The sequence below is a fragment of the Ranitomeya imitator genome, chromosome 1, assembly GCF_032444005.1.
Source record: "Ranitomeya imitator isolate aRanImi1 chromosome 1, aRanImi1.pri, whole genome shotgun sequence".
Taxonomy (NCBI): domain Eukaryota; kingdom Metazoa; phylum Chordata; class Amphibia; order Anura; family Dendrobatidae; genus Ranitomeya; species Ranitomeya imitator.
Window position 1 is genome coordinate 119,429,867 of NC_091282.1, and position 18,787 is coordinate 119,448,653.

At 46.2% G+C, this 18,787-nt stretch overlaps 1 protein-coding gene across 1 annotated transcript in view; it reads right to left on the reverse strand.

Annotated features, from left to right (window-relative positions):
* The window catches only part of SV2C (synaptic vesicle glycoprotein 2C), a 364,181-nt gene extending 360,222 nt beyond the window's left edge, over positions 1 to 3,959 (reverse strand). Inside the window, exon 1 of the mRNA XM_069750127.1 lies at positions 3,647 to 3,959. The gene's annotated coding sequence lies outside the window, so the exon portion shown is untranslated. The remainder of the gene's footprint in view (positions 1 to 3,646) is intronic.
* Positions 3,960 to 18,787: the final 14,828 nt, after the last annotated feature.

The window sequence follows — 18,787 nt, forward strand, 5'->3', positions numbered from 1 at the left end:
CGCCTAACAAACACTGCAGCGATCCGACAAGTCACCAACTGCTGGAGGCCAACCGAAGTGGTGGTGATAGAAGGTGAATTTGGCAGCGGGTCAGTATAAGACCAGGGGCATGGATCTTAGATTAGAAGCACCACTCCAGTGCTGCAATAAAGAAAAAATGCTGCCGGAATGTTTTAAGAAATGATTGGCATTATGCCATGCGACACACCCATATAATGCCCTGCCTCCATGTTTCTCCATAATGCACCAAACGTTCTGTACATTTACCATCCTTAAAATTCTCTCCATTTAACAGTTTCTGAACCTCTTGAGAAGATGGACTGAGCAGTGATCAGCAACGTGTGCTTCTTTCAACCCTCTGAATAACGACACTTCCACACTCGAGTCTCCACACAACCTGCTTTGTCGATAGGACCGCTGCGTGAGCAATCTATGACACAATCCAGAATTGTGGACATTTTCTCTGCAGTACAGTCTAGTATCGCAGAATGATGTGATGCAGGACTCACAGCGACTGGGAATGTTCATCATCAAGCCAACGCCACGAAACACTCCAGTCTCAACGGCAGTTAATAGTCCCAATCTAGTAATACAATTATCATTAGTCTGCTGCAATTCAATTATGCTACATGACGTCTCATACATTTGCTACTAGCTTGTAAAACCTTAGAACGATGTCATGGATGTCAGAAGTGAAGGAACAGAAGTCAGAGGACTTATCTTCTTCTCAATAATTCCACCCACTTTCTATTACATGACAGAAGTGAAAATGAGAATAGACAAAGGAAGCACCCTTCCACATCCCTGACAAATAGTCTGTACACCCCCAAAATCTGCAATCCGCAACCTAAAATACATGATCTGTAGAGTGGAATTTATAGAATGAGCTTCTCTGCGCCCCATCTACGTACATTTACACGCTAAATTTACAAGTCAAGGACCTCTGCAAATTCTATAAATTTGTAGAGATTTTTTTTAATAAATTTATATGTAAAAAATATCTGCACCAATTTCTCAAACATATGTCTATTTTCCTTAGCCCGATTTAGTGTTTTTAGCAGAGTGAGAAATAATAGGGTCCGCTGCCCTGCAATTCCATATATACGGATACGCAATGTCTGACGTGTCCCATATGAAGATAATCTATGCACATACGCAGTCTTGATCATATATATCGTCACTTTTACTGCACCGTATAACCCCAAATTAGGGGGAAAACTAGTTTTGAGGTTACAATTAGTTACCAATAAAAAACACATTTTTTTTTCTATTACCAATGACCGTCGATTTATTACTTGGCCTAGCTACAGTCCATACTGAATAGCACAGCAGATGGAAATGGCGCTCCATACATAAAATCATTTGTGGTTATTGGATTCATTTCCCTGTGTTTGCAAACAGATATACAGTAATTGAATAGCTTTTTGTTTAGTCTGATGCTTCCACCGATGACGTAATCTGTATAGTCTCGGGGCTAGGTCTAGAACACTAGAAGCTTCCGAACAAGCTGTATGTAAAATTTCTGACCATTTTATAATATAGCAACATGATATGTAGTATATACTGCATTTATTAATGGATTCATTGAATCTGGTAATATACATGATAGAAAAACATTTGTCTTAATGGCCATACAGGCAAACAATGAGAACGAAGAGTGATTGGGTCTGCCTTCAAAGCTCGTAAAACGTCATTTTCATCCCCAAGAAATATCAGGGAAGCTACCAGACAGAATATAGGGAGATATAGACATCAATCCTTTATATATTATGCAGGATGGATTTTTGGATATGAAATGTTTATAACATGCGGCTGCAAGAATTGTTCTCGTCTTCAGTTTGTGACTGTGAAAACCATAATTTTCTCAGTGGTAAAGGCTATGAACACGCTGCAGAGATCACAGCTAACTAGTCATTTAGAAGAAAAGGTTACACGGGGTGTATAATCTAATTTATAATTATTTGATGTGATGGTGGAAGGGAATGTCTCTGAAATGGATAATCTAAGACGCCAAGTATGCAGGCTCGTAATTCACCACATACTAATTGGACATGTGGGCTTATATTCACGATGACCCCCTTCCTGACCTCTGAGGTCACCCTGTATATTGTAATTGATATGTATGTATATATATACATATATATATATATATATATATATATATATATATCTTGTCTTCTTGCATTCAGAACACAAGATCACTTTGAGAACCTATAAGTTGAGTAGCTGCTAAAATTTATGGTCAACTTTTTGATTGTCGTAGACATGTCTGCTCCAGTAAGACGCCGGCAGTTGCAGGAATCCCTCCACTCCCCTCCTTACTATCCACGTTCCTGGTTATCCTCCTCACTCTGCACTGCAGTTGACTGCAGATTATCCTGTGCATGTCCCAAAAAAATGTTTATCGCTATCAGTGTTTTAATTCAGCTGGTCCATGTTTTATTACCACTTGAAGGAAGAGCGACCACTATCAATCACAGCGCACCCTTTGACGCACACTGATTCTGGTAATGAGATTTTGTTTGCCCTGACACTCTGCATTTGGCTCACCATGCAGTTGTTTGACAAATGACAGCTCCTTTGGATGACTCAGACTCCGCAGAACCAGCAGGTCTTGTTTAACCCCTATTTTACCGGAGGGACCTTGAGAGCAGAGCTCTGCAGGCAGCCGAGGCAGTGAAGAGTGAAGGCACGCTAGTTCTGCAGCATGCTTCCTGCACTTTGAGCCAGGTACAAGACTGCAATAAGTTTCCTGATGCAAGATTGACTGTGAGGGTGCATCACCATAATGACAACTACTCATCATTTCTACTGCAACTAGCACTACGCATAGTCTGTAGATTAATCCATGCATTAAAGAGATACTAAATCAGTACTATATCTCACAGATGTTGGCCGCGTGGTTTAATGCAATCTATTGTTCTCAGTGAGCAGCACATGACTATGGTATTATTCAACTAAATTAGTCTAAAAAAACTGCCCCCATAAAGACTACCTGAAATAACGCCTATCCATTGATAGAAAATTGTACACGCCATTTAAGAATAGTATTAGGAGCACATTGAATAAGTCTGTACAGGTAAGGTTTTAAATACAGTAAAACCTCTCCAGAAAACCACCCTCTGATCCAGACCAGATTTCCTTCAAAAGATTTTCATTTTTTTATGCATATCGACTATCTTCTTTAAGAAGACTTTTTGATGTAACTTGGGGCGGTTGTCTCCAAGAGGTTTCACTCTATGTTTCTATACATTGTAATAAGTGAACCAAAATGATCTCAAACCACTAAAAATCTAGATTCTACTAGGAATGAACTAATGTAGTCCTTGCTATCCAGTCTCTACATGACACAAGCGAGTTGCCTTTAGAGACCAATAATATTTAGAATTGAGAGTCCTCAGTGGTTGATACCTTTTAATGGCTAACTGAAAAGATGGTAACAAATTGCAAGCTTTCGAGACTACTCAGGTCTCTTCATCAGGCATAGAATAATACAAATAGACCAATAGTAAATCTGTCTAAATGCACAAAAAGTTACCAAGATCATGCAAACCCGATATCTTGTGCTGTTGGGAAAGTGTAAGCATCCTAACGATAAGTGATGGACAAGTGTGAAAGTATCTGGCAGCCTGTGCACCCTGCTTACCTCGTCCACCTCGTCCACCTGCTCCTATCCGCTCATTCTCAGCAGTACTGTATTTCTCAGTGCAGGGAGCTGTCCGCTTCTCAGTGCTGAACGGGCCACCAAATAGGGAAGACGGACTAGCACATTGGGTGGATCTTACTCTGCAGGTCTATTCTGCTGCAGTGCTGAATAAGAAGTATAAAGAAGGAAGAAAGTGTCTCGCACACATACACACATGCTTTTTCTTCTGAATAAGATGAGAGGTAAAGGCGTACGGATGAAATGAACAAGGAGGGAAGATTTGTGTGTAATCAATAATTGAAACGCTGGGAGTGGAGTGGGCAATCCCAGCTCATAGTGGGAAGCAGCCTGGAGCAGCTGTGGGGGTGGAGTGAAGGCAGGCATGTGGGGTTATCCGTTTTGCTTGAATAACAATGTATGAAGAGGAGAGAATAGAATAGACGGCACCTCCTGGGTCGCCGCTGTGTTTTATCGGGAGCATAGACTGACAGAAACCAATAGTTCACTATGGCTAAAGCTAAATCCTTATGGCTCCCCAGCATACAACTTTATTAAGGCTTTGCACATCTGTCAATGAGAACTTCCCATTTAATACTATGTAAATGCATTAAAAACGCATGTGCGTTTTTTTTTACCTGTGGATTTTTCGCATCTAAGGCAAGTCTATGGGGAAATTCCGCACAGAAAACTCAGTGCACGCGCAAGGGAAATTGATATTCTGCGGATTGTAAAAATGCACCGCAAGTGAGTTTATGCAGCATAAAAAAAGCACAGTGGGTATGAGATTTCTATAAATCCCATCCACTTTGCTGGTATTGTAAAATGCTGCATTTTTTGCAGCAGCAAAAATATGCAGGGTCAAAAGCGCGATAAATGCTCATCGAAAACGTGGGCATGTAGACTTAGATGGCTGTCTGATGAACAATGCTTTGGTGGATTGTTCAGTCGACAGCCAACTCGGCCATCTCTCCCTTACATAGGAGCGCTAATTTTGCAAAGCCCTACTGTGTTCTCTATGAGAAAGCCGCCAAAAGACAACGGCTTATTTCCAGGAGAACAAAGCTATGGGCAGTCCAAAATCAGAATTGTTGGATCAACAACTTCACCAACGATGAGTTAGCTGGTGCTTCCATACAACTTAGAATGTTGGCCGAGCCCGTGATATCAGCAGGTGTGGCCAACATTAGTCTAATGTGTATGTTTGGGTTTAAACTGACATCAGCTGAACCTGCTAAATTGGCACTCTAGGCTGACATCTAAAGTGTACGGGGTTCTCCCAACTCTCCCCTGACAGATCATGCCACTCCAGATAACGATCTAGGATATCCAATTTCTGACTGTAGATCCTTCTGTTTTCTGGGATATAAGCCACAATGAGAGGAGCATTCCAGCACATGCATGAGAGAAAGTTGATGATTTCAGTTTTTTTTATTTTTGGATAATCACAATAAACAAGGAAGATGAGAATTAATTCAATACTAAGTGGCCCCATACACAATATCTGTTGTGGATGGAGCCCCTTAAGATAGAACCAACTCTCTTCTTCCTTGTCTATAGTGATTATCCTAAAATGAAACCTTACTATTCCCTATAATTGGCTTGCTCTTTCCACATCTGCTAGAAGCCACAGGTTGCAATCATTTTGACTGGAAGACAACTTTATAAACATCAACAGTTTGGGGTGATGACTACTACATGCAGTTGGTTTGAGTTGGCTTTGAGAAAGGGATTGGCCATCCTTGTGCTTTGGAACAAGCTTCATCAATTCAGCGGCATGGTCACTCCTAAGTGTTAACTCCCCATTCCAAGATGATGCTACATGCAGAAGAATATCCTTCTGTCTGCAGACGGTACTGCAGCAGCTGACATTCTACAAGCTATATGCACCTAAACAACCACATAAAGGAGCGTACACCTCATCTTTTTCCTACCTATTTGTGAAATATCACCCTATGTGTGAGTTGTCTCTCTTTTTAGTTCTCTCCACATTATAAACCTGACAGATCAGTTTTCTGACAGATAAGACAGATCAATTTGTCATTTATAGAGATAAATATGACTTAATTCTTATGCTATCTTTCATTAGGAGGTAGAGCTGGGGAGCAAAAAAGCGCAATAGGGTCTTATGTGGTGATATGTGGGAATTCTGAAACAGAGGCCAGGGGGTAGTCGTGGTTGAGAGTGGTAGCACTGGCACACCCTGGCCCTCTGCTCTATTAACACAAGGTAGCTCACTCACTTGCAAATCAGGGTCCATTTCACACGGCCGAGAGTCCATTTCCTTTTGCACCATGCAATGACAGTCAGAGTCCAGGTTCATTTTCAACAAAATAATTTTACTTAGCTTGTCCAGTTTAGGAAGCTCCCCAACTAACCCTCTTTTAGCCCCTCCTAACTAACCTAGTCCTATTGTTATAACTTAACCCTTATCCTATTCTATTGTGCTCCCCCTACTGGGCTAAGTTCTACATTATCCCTATATCTCTCAATACATATGTACATTGCAGGGCCGGACTGGCCATCGGGCAGTTCTGGCAAATGCCAAAAGGGCCGATGGCAGTAGTGGGCCGCTCGAGTGTGCCGGCCGCTGTCGGCACACTCCCCCGCTGTCGGCACACTCCCGGCCCCACATTCAACTATACCGGTGTCATAGACGCCGGTACAGTTGAATGCAATGATGGGGAGAGAGCGTCTGCTGTCACTCCCTCTCCCATCATTCCCCGCTCTGTCTGCCGCTTACACTGCGGGTGCGCGATGACGTCATATCTGCTGTGTGACCGGGCGGGCAGACTGCAGCTGCTGAGACCGGAGCCAGGAGCAGCGCGGAGCAAGAGGAAAGGTGAGTAGAGTCAGTGTCTTTTTTTTTTTATTATTACATGGCATGGCTGCATTACATTCTATGGGGCTTGGCAGCGCTGCATTATATTATATGGTGGCTGTGCTGCATTACATTCTATGGGGACTGGCTGCATTACATTCTATGGGGTCTGTGCTGCATTACATTCTATGGGGGCTGGCTGCATTACTTTCTATGGGGCTGTGCTGCATTACATTCTATGGGGCTGTGCTGCATTACATTCTATGGGGGCTGTGCTGTATTACATTCTATGGGGCTGTGCTGCATTACATTCTATGGGGTCTGTGCTGCATTACATTCTATGGGGGCTGGCTGCATTACATTCTATGGGGCTGTGCTGCATTACATTCTATGGGGCTGTGCTGCATTACATTCTATGGGGGCTGTGCTGCATTACATTCTATGGGGCTGTGCTGCATTACATTCTATGGGGTCTGTGCTGCATTACATTCTATGGGGGCTGTGCTGCATTACATTCTATGGGGCTGTGCTGCATTACATTCTATGGGGGCTGTGCTGCATTACATTCTATGGGGGCTGTGCTGTATTACATTCTATGGGGGTTGTGCTGCATTCCATTCTATGGGGCTGTGCTGCATTACATTCTATGGGGCTGTGCTGCATTACATTCTATGGGGCTGTGCTGCATTACATTCTATGGGGACTGGCTGCATTACATTCTATGGGGGCTGTGCTGCATTACATTCTATGGGGACTGGCTGCATTACATTCTATGGGGGCTGAGCTGTAATGCTGGATACAGTTGTAATTATATGTTATATAGTCGTGTTACACTCCCCTCACTTCTTGTAACCTACAAGTGTACAAAGATATTATACAGTCACCATGTGACAAGTGGGCCTGTGTGACTTCAAATGCCAGGGCTGAATTTTAGTCCCAGTCCAGCCCTGGTACATTGCATGACACAGTATAACAGAATTATAAAATACTAGCTGAAGAGCCCGGCGTTGCCTGGGCATAGTAAATATCTGTGGTTAGTTATAGCACCTCACTTCTCTTATTTTCCCATCACACCTCTCATTTTCCCAATCACATCTTTCATTTTCCCCCTCACATCTCTCATTTTCTCCCTCACATCTCTCATTTTCTCCCTCACCCCTCTCATTCCCCCCTAACACTTGTCATTTCGACCTCACATCTGTCATTTTCCGATCATTCCACTATTTTCCCTCACTCCTCTCATTTTGCACTCACACCTTTTCATTTTCACCTCACACCTCTCATTTTCACCTCAGTATATACATGTTTGTCATCTCCCTTATATATAGTATACACCTGTATGTCATCTCCTGTATATAGTATATACCTTTATGTCATCTCACCTGTATATAGTATATACCTGCTGTGTGTCATCTCTCCTGTATATAGTATATACCTGCTGTGTGTCATCTCTCCTGTATATAGTATATACCTGTATGTCATCATCTCCTATATATAGTATATACCTGTGTCATCTCCTTCTATATATAGTATATACCTGTATGTCATCTCCTCCTGTATATAGTATATACCTGTGTGTCATCTCCCCTGTATATAGTATATATCTGTGTGTAATCTCCTCCTGTATATAGTATATACCTGTATGTCATCTTCTATATATAACATATACCTGTAAGTCATCTCCTCCTGTATATAGTATAAACCTGTGTGTCATCTCTCCTGTATATAGTATATATCTCTGTGTCATCTCCCCTGTATATAGTATATACCTGTGTTTCATCTCCTCCTGTATTAGACCTCGTCCACACGTTATTTGCTCAGTATTTTTACCTCAGTATTTGTAAGCTAAATTGGCAGCCTGATAAATCCCCAGCCAACAGGAAGCCCTCCCCCTGGCAGTATATATTAGCTCACACATACACATAATAGACAGGTCATGTGACTGACAGCTGCCGTATTTCCTCTATGGTACATTTGTTGCTCTTGTAGTTTGTCTGCTTATTAATCAGATTTTTATTTTTGAAGGATAATACCAGACTTGTGTGTGTTTTAGGGCGAGTTTCGTGTGTCAAGTTGTGTGTGTTGAGTTGCGTGTGGCGACATGCATGTAGCGACTTTTGTGAGATGAGTTTTGTGTGGGGACATGCGTGTAGCAACTTTTTGTGTGTCGAGTTGCATGTGACAGGTTAGTGTAGCAAGTTGTGTGCAGCAAGTTTTGCGCATGCCAAGTTTTGCGTGTGGCGAGCAGGGGTGGATTAAGGGTAGCCAGGGCCCCGGGCTGTTCAGACACTGTGGGCCCCCCCCCGGTCATGTGACGGGGGGTCATGTGACGGGGGGTCATGTGACGGGGGGGTCATGTGACCGGGGGGTCATGTGACGGGGGGTCATGTGACGGGGGGTCATGTGACGGGGGGGGTCATGTGACGGGGGGGATCATGATATACCCGAACCAGATTATTCCAGAAAAATGGCCGGGCCCTACTCTACTGTAACCTATTAAATATTTGTTAAAATCTGCAATACAATTTAGGCATATTTTGACCAATAATATCACATACAAGGAACAAATACCACCGCACCATGACCAGACCACAAATTACAACCACAGTGATCGAATAATATCACATACAAGGAACAAATACCACCGCACCATGACCAGACCACAAATTACAACCACAGTGATCGAATAATATCACATACAAGGAACAAATACCACCGCACCATGTCAAGACCACATATTACCACTTGGTGACCAAATAGCACATAAAAGGGACAAATACCACAACACCATTTCCAGACCACATATTACCACCACATAGTGACTGAATACTACAATACTGATCAGTAATAAAATAAAACAAAAAAAAAACACAATACTATCACCATAAGTGCCAGTATTCACAGGAGATCTGTACTTAGTATGCAGTGTCTGTGTAGAGGTAATACAGAGATCGCTGGTGGTATTATACACAGGAGCTCTGTATATAATGTACAGGTAATACAGTGATCACTGGTGACATTGTACACAGGACCTCTGTATATAGTATACAGTGTATAGTGTCAGTGTATCGGTAACACTGACTCACCAGTGACGTCTCTAGGTGAAGTCCTTCATCTTTCATCCAGCACAGACCGCCATCATTTCTTCCAGCCAGGACTCGTTTCTGCAGGAAATAACACAGTTATATCGAGCTCCGCTTGCAGAACACATTACTTAATTTTTCACAACTTCTACATTACAACACGAAGAAAAAGGCGATATAGTGTCACTCTGCACAGTAACAGGACTCCAGCCATATGTTCTCCCATCCTGCACTCATGAGTATCCATTCTACACCATATGATCTCCCCATCCTGCCCCATCTGTCTCCATCGTATCCATCCTGCCCCATGATCCAATCCTGCCCCATGTCTTTCATTCTGCCCCGTGTCTCCAATCATGCCACGTGTCTACATTCTGCCCATGCCTCCAGTCCTGCCCCCAGTGTGTCCAGCAATCTGCCCCAGTGTGTCCAGCATATTACCCCCAGTGTGTCCAGCAATCTGCCCCAGTATGTCCAGCATTGCCCCCAGTGTGTCCAGCAATCTGCCCCAGTGTGTCCAGCAATCTGCCCCAGTGTGTCTAGCATATTAGCCCCAGTGTGTCCAGCAATCTGCCCCAGTGTGTCCAGCAATCTGCCCCAGTGTGTCCAGCAATCTGCCCCAGTGTGTCCAGCAATCTGCCCCAGTGTGTCCAGCAGTCTGCCCCAGTGTCTCCAGCATTGCCCCCAGTGTGTCCTCCAGCATTGCCCCAGTGTCTCCAGCAATCTGCCCCAGTGTCTCCAGCATTGCCCCCAGTGTGTCCTCCAGCAATCTGCCCCAGTGTCTCCAGCATTGCCCCCAGTGTGTCCTCCAGCATTGCACCAGTGTGTCCAGCAATCTGCCCCAGTGTGTCCAGCATTCTGCCCCAGTGTGTCCAGCAATCTGCCCCAGTGTGTCCAGCAATGTGCCCCAGTGTGTCCAGCAATCTGCCCCAGTGTGTCCAGCAATCTGCCCCAGTGTGTCCAGCAATCTGCCCCAGTGTGTCCAGCAATCTCCCCAGTGTCTCCAGCAATCTGCCCCAGTGTCTCCAGCAATCTGCCCCAGTGTCTCCAGCATTGCCCCCAGTGTGTCCTCCAGCAATCTGCCCCAGTGTCTCCAGAATTGCCCCAGTGTGTCCTCCAGCATTGCCCCAGTGTGTCCTCCAGCATTGCCCCAGTGTGTCCTCCAGCATTGCCCCCAGTGTCTCCAGCATTGCCCCCAGTATGTCCAGCAATCTGCCCCAGTGTGTCCAGCATATTACCCCCAGTGTGTCCAGCAATCTGCCCCAGTATGTCCAGCATTGCCCCCAGTGTGTCCAGCAATCTGCCCCAGTGTGTCCAGCAATCTGCCCCAGTGTGTCCAGCTTATTAGCCCCAGTGTGTCCAGCAATCTGCCCCAGTGTGTCCAGCAATCTGCCCCAGTGTGTCCAGCAATCTGCCCCAGTGTGTCCAGCAATCTGCCCCAGTGTGTCCAGCAATCTGCCCCAGTATGTCCAGCATTGCCCCCAGTGTGTCCAGCAATCTGCCCCAGTGTGTCCAGCAATCTGCCCCAGTGTGTCCAGCATATTAGCCCCAGTGTGTCCAGCAATCTGCCCCAGTGTGTCCAGCAATCTGCCCCAGTGTCTCCAGCAATCTGCCCCAGTGTCTCCAGCATTGCCCCCAGTGTGTCCTCCAGCAATCTGCCCCAGTGTCTCCAGCATTGCCCCCAGTGTGTCCTCCAGCATTGCCCCAGTGTCTCCAACATTGCCCCAGTGTGTCCAGCAATCTGCCCCAGTGTGTCCAGCATTGCCCCCAGACAGTGTCCAGCAATCTGCCCCAGTGTGTCCAGCAATCTGCCCCAGTGTGTCCAGCAATCTGCCCCAGTGTGTCCAGCAATCTGCCCCAGTGTGTCCAACAATCTGCCCCAGTGTGTCCAGCAATCTGCCCCAGTGTCTCCAGCAATCTGCCCCAGTGTGTCCAGCAATCTGCCCCAGTGTCTCCAGCAATCTGCCCCAGTGTTTCCAGCAATCTGCCCCAGTGTCTCCAGCATTGCCCCCAGTGTGTCCTCCAGCATTGCCCCAGTGTCTCCAGCAATCTGCCCCAGTGTCTCCAGCATTGCCCCCAGCGTGTCCTCCAGCAATCTGCCCCAGTGTCTCCAGCATTGCCCCCAGTGTGTCCTCCAGCATTGCCCCAGTGTGTCCAGCAATCTGCCCCAGTGTGTCCAGCATTCTGCCCCAGTGTGTCCAGCAATCTGCCCCAGTGTGTCCAGCAATCTGCCCCAGTGTGTCCAGCAATCTGCCCCAGTGTGTCCAGCAATCTGCCCCAGTGTGTCCAGCAATCTGCCCCAGTGTGTCCAGCAATCTGCCCCAGTGTGTCCAGCAATCTGCCCCAGTGTGTCCAGCATATTACCCCCAGTGTGTCCAGCAATCTCCCCAGTGTCTCCAGCAATCTGCCCCAGTGTCTCCAGCATTGCCCCCAGTGTGTCCTCCAGCAATCTGCCCCAGTGTCACCAGAATTGCCCCAGTGTGTCCTCCAGCATTGCCCCAGTGTGTCCTCCAGCATTGCCCCAGTGTGTCCTCCAGCATTGCCCCCAGTGTCTCCAGCATTGCCCCCAGTGTGTCCAGCATTCTGCCCCAGTGTCTCCAGCAATCTGCCCCAGTGTGTCCAGCATTGCCCCAGTGTGTTCTCCAGCATTGCCCCAGTGTCTCCAGCATTGCCCCAGTGTGTCTCCAGCATTGCCCCAGTGTGTCCTCCAGCATTGCCCCCCAGTGTGTCCAACGTCCGTAACCGTTAGCTTATCAAAAAAGAAAAGAAAACAAACAGTCTCTCCTCACCTGTCCGCGCTCCAGGCGGCGAGCTCCTTCCAGCAGCGCACACTCGCCGGCGACTGACAATGACGTCAGACGCCGGCGACGTGTGCGCTGCGGCCGACATCAGCCGCCAGCCTCCAATTGGCTTGCGGCTGTTGTTGTTAACTATTGACGTGCGGGCTCGCGCCCGCACGTCAATAGGAAACCGCCACAGCGCCGGAAGGGACCCGGTGAGCAGATGAGAAGGGGCCCGATGCGGGCCCCCTCTCTCTGCCCACCGGGTACGGCGGGGGCACATAAATGCCGGCGGCGGCGGCCGCCGGCATTCACAGATGATTATCAGAGGGTCAATCTGTGCGGTAGCCCAGGGCCCCCCCAGACCACTGAGCCCTGGGCTACCGCCCATATTGACCCTCTGATAATCCGCCCCTGGTGGCGAGTTTTATGTGTGGTGCCTTTTGAGTATGTGCAAGTTTTGTGTGAGGCAACTTTTGCATGTGTTGCAACTTTTGTGCATGTGGCAATTTTTCCGCGTGTGCAAGTTTTGCGTGTGGCGAGTTTTCAATGAGGTGAGTTTTGCACTTGTGGCGAGTTTTGCGTGAGCCTAGTTTTGCGCGTGGCGAGTTTTGAGCGGCGACTTTTGTGTTTCCACTTTTATGTGGCGAGGTTGGTGTATGTGTGGTGAAATGTGTGCTAAGGGTGGTATATGTGTTCAAGCACGTGGTAGTGTGTGGTGCATTTTGTGTGTGTTCATATCCCCGTGTGTGGTGAGTATCCCATGTCGGGGTCCCACCTTAGCAACTGTACGGTATATACTCTTTGGCGCCATCGCTCTCATTCTTTAAGTCCCCCTTGTTCACATCTGGCAGCTGTCAATTTGCCTCTAACACTTTTCCTTTCACTTTTCCCCATTATGTAGATAGGGGCAAAATTGCTTGGTGAATTGGAAAGCACGGGGTTAAAATTTCACCTCACAACATAGCCTATGATGCTCTCAGGGTCCAGACATGTGACTGTGCAAAATTTTGTTGCTGTAGCTGCGACGCCTCCAACACTTTTCCTTTCACTTTTTCCCCATTATGTAGATAGGGGCAAAATTGTTTGGTGAATTGGAACGCGCGGGGTTAAAATTTCGCCTCACAACATAGCCTATGACGCTCTCGGGGTCCAGACGTGTGACTGTGCAAAATTTTGTGGCTGTAGCTGCGACACCTCCCAACACTTTTCCTTTCACTTTTTCCCCATTTTGTAGATAGGAGCAAAATTGTTTGGTGAATTGGAACGCGCAGGGTTAAAATTTCGCCTCACAACATAGCCTATGACGCTCTCGGGGTCCAGACGTGTGACTGTGCAAAATTTTGTGGCTGTAGCTGTGACGGTGCAGATGCCAATCCCGGACATACATACATACATACACACACACACACATTCAGCTTTATATATTAGATATCAGATATACCAGTTTTGCAGGGACACATGAACATGAGCAAGGAGAGTGGGGCACAAACTAGCTCTCGTACACCGCTTACACACCTCCCTCCTTAACACATGGTTTTCACTGACCATTCAGTGCCGGTTTAATTCAATTTTAATATCCAACACACACAATTTTTTTATATAAAACACATTTAGCTATAAGACAGTCCTTTTGCTCTACATAAGAGTCAGTTTTTTTTTCTCTTTATCTTTTTTTGTATGTTAAAACGTATTCAGCTGAAATAAATGTTTCTTTTTTCTATCGGAGTCCATTTTTTTTAACGTTCACGTCTGACTTTTTGGCCAGCAGCATGCCCTGGGCAGGAGCATGCCTACAGTCCTCCTTGATTTGAGCACGTACACAGTTTACGTTAGGACTCACCACAGTCCTACAAGATACAATCCATGTGAACTTGACATGGCTAGTTCATCAGGTGCTCCTGGTTGAGTTCTTCCCCAACCCTCCTTTGCATGGAGTATTGCCCTTTAACGCACGTATGCTGCCCTTACCTAGGAATAAAGTTCAGGTTAAGCAAACTAGAACACAGTCTTTTGCAGTAACCACATAAAGTCCATTTTCAGTCCAAGGGCATATAACCCCTCAGGGTTGAGATCTGTCATGATTCCAATGGCAGGGAATCACAAAAGGACAAGCACCAACGAGCTCTAGGGTGATGGAACCTGAGCTGACCGCGACCCTAAACCTGAACACACAAATAACAATAGCCGGGGAACGTGCCTACGTTGATCCTAGACGTCTCGCACCAGCCGAAGATCTAACTTCCCCTATTAGAAGAAACACAGACCTCTCTTGCCTCCAGAGAAATACCCCACAGAAATAGCAGCCCCCCACATATAATGACGGTGAAATGAGAGGAAGGCACGTACACAGTATGAAAACAGATTCAGCAAAATGAGGCCCGCTAAAACTAGATAGCAGAGGATACAAAAGTAAACTGCGCGGTCAGCAAAAAACCCTTCAAAAAAACCATCCTGTAATTACTTGAACTCATGTTCCAACTCATGGAACATGAGGAGCAATTACAGCCCACTAGAGCAACCAGCAGCAAAGAAACAATTATATGCAAGCTGGACAAGACAAAAATAAAGCAAAACGTGGAACAAGAAAATCAAAAACTTAGCTTGTCCTGAAGATTACTGAAGCCAGAAGCTGAGGTAACAAAACACTCTGATAACCTTGATAGCCGGCGGGGAAATGACAAGAAAGCCCGGTTAAATAGGAAACTCCCAAATCCTAATAGAACAGGTGGACACCAGAGACAGCAGAACACAAATCACCCAGTACCATCAGTAACCACCAGAGGGAGCCCAAAAACAGAACTCACAACAGAACCCCCCCCTTGAGGAGGGGTCACCGAACCCTCACGAGAACCACCAGGGCGACCAGGATGAGCCCTATGAAAAGCGCGGACCAAATCATCAGCATGAACATCAGAGGCAACCACCCAAGAATTATCCTCCTGACCATAACCCTTCCACTTGACCAAATATTGGAGTTTCCGTCTGGAAACACGAGAATCCAAGATCTTCTCTACAACATACTCCAATTCTCCCTCCACCAGCACCGGAGCAGGAGGCTCAAGCGAAGGAACAACAGGTACCTCATACCTCCGCAACAACGACCAATGGAACACATTATGAATAGCAAACGATGCCGGGAGATCCAAACGAAACGACACAGGGTTAAGAATTTCCAAGATCCTATAAGGACCGATGAACCGAGGCTTGAACTTAGGAGAAGAGACCTTCATAGGAACAAAACGAGAAGACAACCACACCAAGTCCCCAACACGAAGTCGAGGACCCACGCGGCGACGGCGATTAGCAAACTGCTGAGCCTTCTCCTGGGACAACTTCAAATTGTCCACCACATGACTCCAAATTCGATGCAACCCATCCACCACCATGTCCACTCCAGGACAATCAGAAGGCTCCACCTAACCAGAGGAAAAACGAGGATGAAACCCCGAATTACAAAAGAAAGGAGAAACCAAGGTAGCAGAACTAGCCCGATTATTAAGGGCAAACTCGGCCAGCGGCAAAAAGGTAACCCAGTCATCCTGATCAGCAGAAACAAAACACCTCAAATAAGTTTCCAAGGTCTGATTAGTTCGCTCCGTCTGGCCATTCGTCTGAGGATGGAATGCAGACGAAAAGGACAAATCAATGCCCATCTTAGCACAGAACGTCCGCCAAAATCTAGACACAAACTGGGATCCCCTGTCAGAAACGATGTTCTCCGGAATCCCATGCAAACGAACCACGTTTTGGAAAAACAGAGGGACCAACTCAGAGGAGGAAGGCAACTTAGGCAAGGGTACAAGATGAACCATTTTAGAAAAGCGGTCACACACAACCCAGATGACAGACATTTTTTGAGAGACAGGGAGATCCGAAATAAAGTCCATGGAAATGTGCGTCCAAGGCCTCTTCGGGATAGGCAAAGGTGACAACAATCCACTGGCTCGAGAACAGCAAGGCTTAGCCTGAGCACAAACCTCACAAGACTGCACAAAAGAACGCACATCCCTCGACAAGGAAGGCCACCAAAAAGACCTGGCCACCAAGTCTCTAGTACCAAATATTCCAGGATGACCTGCCAACGCAGAAGAATGGACCTCGGAGATGACTCTACTGGTCCAACTATCCGGAACAAACAGTCTCTCAGGCGGACAACGATCAGGTTTACCCGCCTGAAACTCCTGCAAAGCACGTCGCAAGTCTGGGAAGACGGCCGACAAAATCACCCCATCCCTAAGGATACCAGTGGGCTCAGAATTTCCAGGGGAGTCAGGCACAAAACTCCTAGAAAGAGCATCCGCCTTCACATTCTTTGAACCTGGCAGGTATGAAACCACAAAATTGAAACGAGAGAAAAACAGTGACCAACGAGCCTGTCTAGGATTCAGACGCCTGGCAGACTCAAGGTAAATCAGATTTTTGTGATCAGTCAAGACCACCACACGATGTCTAGCACCCTCCAGCCAATGACGCCACTCCTCAAATGCCCACTTCATGGCCAAAAGTTCCCGATTACCCACATCATAATTCCGCTCAGCGGGCGAAAATTTTCTAGAAAAGAACGCACATGGCTTCATCACCGAGCAATCGGAGCTTCTCTGTGACAAAACCGCCCCCGCTCCAATCTCGGAAGCATCAACCTCAACTTGGAAAGGAAGCGAAACATCAGGCTGACGCAACACAGGAGCAGAAGAAAACCGGCGTTTAAGTTCCTGAAAGGCCTCCACAGCCGCAGGAGACCAATCAGCAACATCAGCACCCTTCTTAGTCAAATCCGTCAAAGGCTTAACAACACTAGAAAAATTAGTTATAAAACAACGATAGAAATTAGCAAAGCCCAAGAACTTCTGCAGACTCTTAAGAGATGCAGGCTGCGTCCAGTCACAAATAGCCCGAACCTTGACGGAATCCATCTCAATAGTAGAAGGGGAAAAAATATACCCCAAGAAAGAAATCTTCTGGACTCCAAAGAGACACTTTGAGCCCTTTACAAACAAGGAATTAGCCCGCAGGACCTGAAACACCTTCCTGACCTGCTGAACATGAGACTCCCAGTCATCAGAAAAAACCAAAATATCATCCAAATACACAATCATAAATTTATCCAGATATTCACGGAAAATATCGTGCATAAAGGACTGGAAGACTGAAGGAGCATTAGAAAGTCCGAAAGGCATTACCAAATACTCAAAATGGCCCTCAGGCGTATTAAATGCGGTTTTCCACTCATCACCTTGCTTTATTCGTATAAGATTATACGCACCCCGAAGATCAATCTTAGTGAACCATTTAGCCCCCTTAATGCGAGCAAACAAATCAGTCAACAAAGGCAAAGGATACTGATATTTTACGGTAATCTTATTCAAAAGACGATAATCTATACAAGGCCTCAAGGACCCATCTTTTTTGGCCACGAAAAAAAAACCTGCTCCCAAAGGGGACGAAGATGGACGGATATGTCCCTTTTCCAAGGACTCCTTAACATAATCCCGCATAGCAGTATGCTCTGGCACTGACAGATTGAACAAACGACCTTTAGGAAATTTACTACCAGGAATTAAATCTATAGCACAATCGCAATCCCTGTGAGGAGGAAGCGAACTGAGCTTAGGCTCCTCAAAAACATCCCGATAATCAGACAAAAATACAGGAACCTCAGAAGGAGTAGATGAAGCGATAGAAATCGGAGGTGCATCATCATGAACCCCCTGACATCCCCAGCTTAACACAGACATTGTTTTCCAGTCAAGGACTGGATTATGAGTTTGTAACCATGGCAGACCAAGTACTAGAACATCATGTAAATTATACAATACCAGGAAACGAATCACCTCCTGATGAACGGGAGTCATACGCATGGTCACTTGTGTCCAGTACTGAGGTTTATTCATAGCTAAAGGTGTAGAGTCAATTCCCTTCAAAGGAATAGGGACTTCCAGAGGCTCAAGACTAAACCCACATCGCTTGGCAAATGACCAATCCATAAGACTCAGGGCAGCGCCTGAATCTACATAGGCATCGACGGAAATGGATGATAATGAGCAAATCAGAGTCACAGACAGAATGAACTTAGACTGTAACGTACTAATGGCAACAGACTTATCAACCTTTTTTGTGCGTCTAGAGCATGCTGATATAACATGAGCTGAATCACCACAATAAAAGCACAACCCATTTTTCCGCCTATAGTTTTGCCGTTCACTTCTAGACTGAACTCTATCACATTGCATTGTCTCAAGTGCCTGTTCAGAAGACACCGCCAAATGGTGCACAGGTTTGCGCTCCCGTAATCGCCGATCAATCTGAATAGCCATAGTCATAGACTCATTCAGACCCGTAGGCGCAGGGAACCCCACCATAACATCTTTAATGGCCTCAGAAAGGCCATCTCTGAACTTTGCAGCCAGGGCGCACTCATTCCACTGAGTAAGCACTGACCATTTCCGAAATTTTTGAC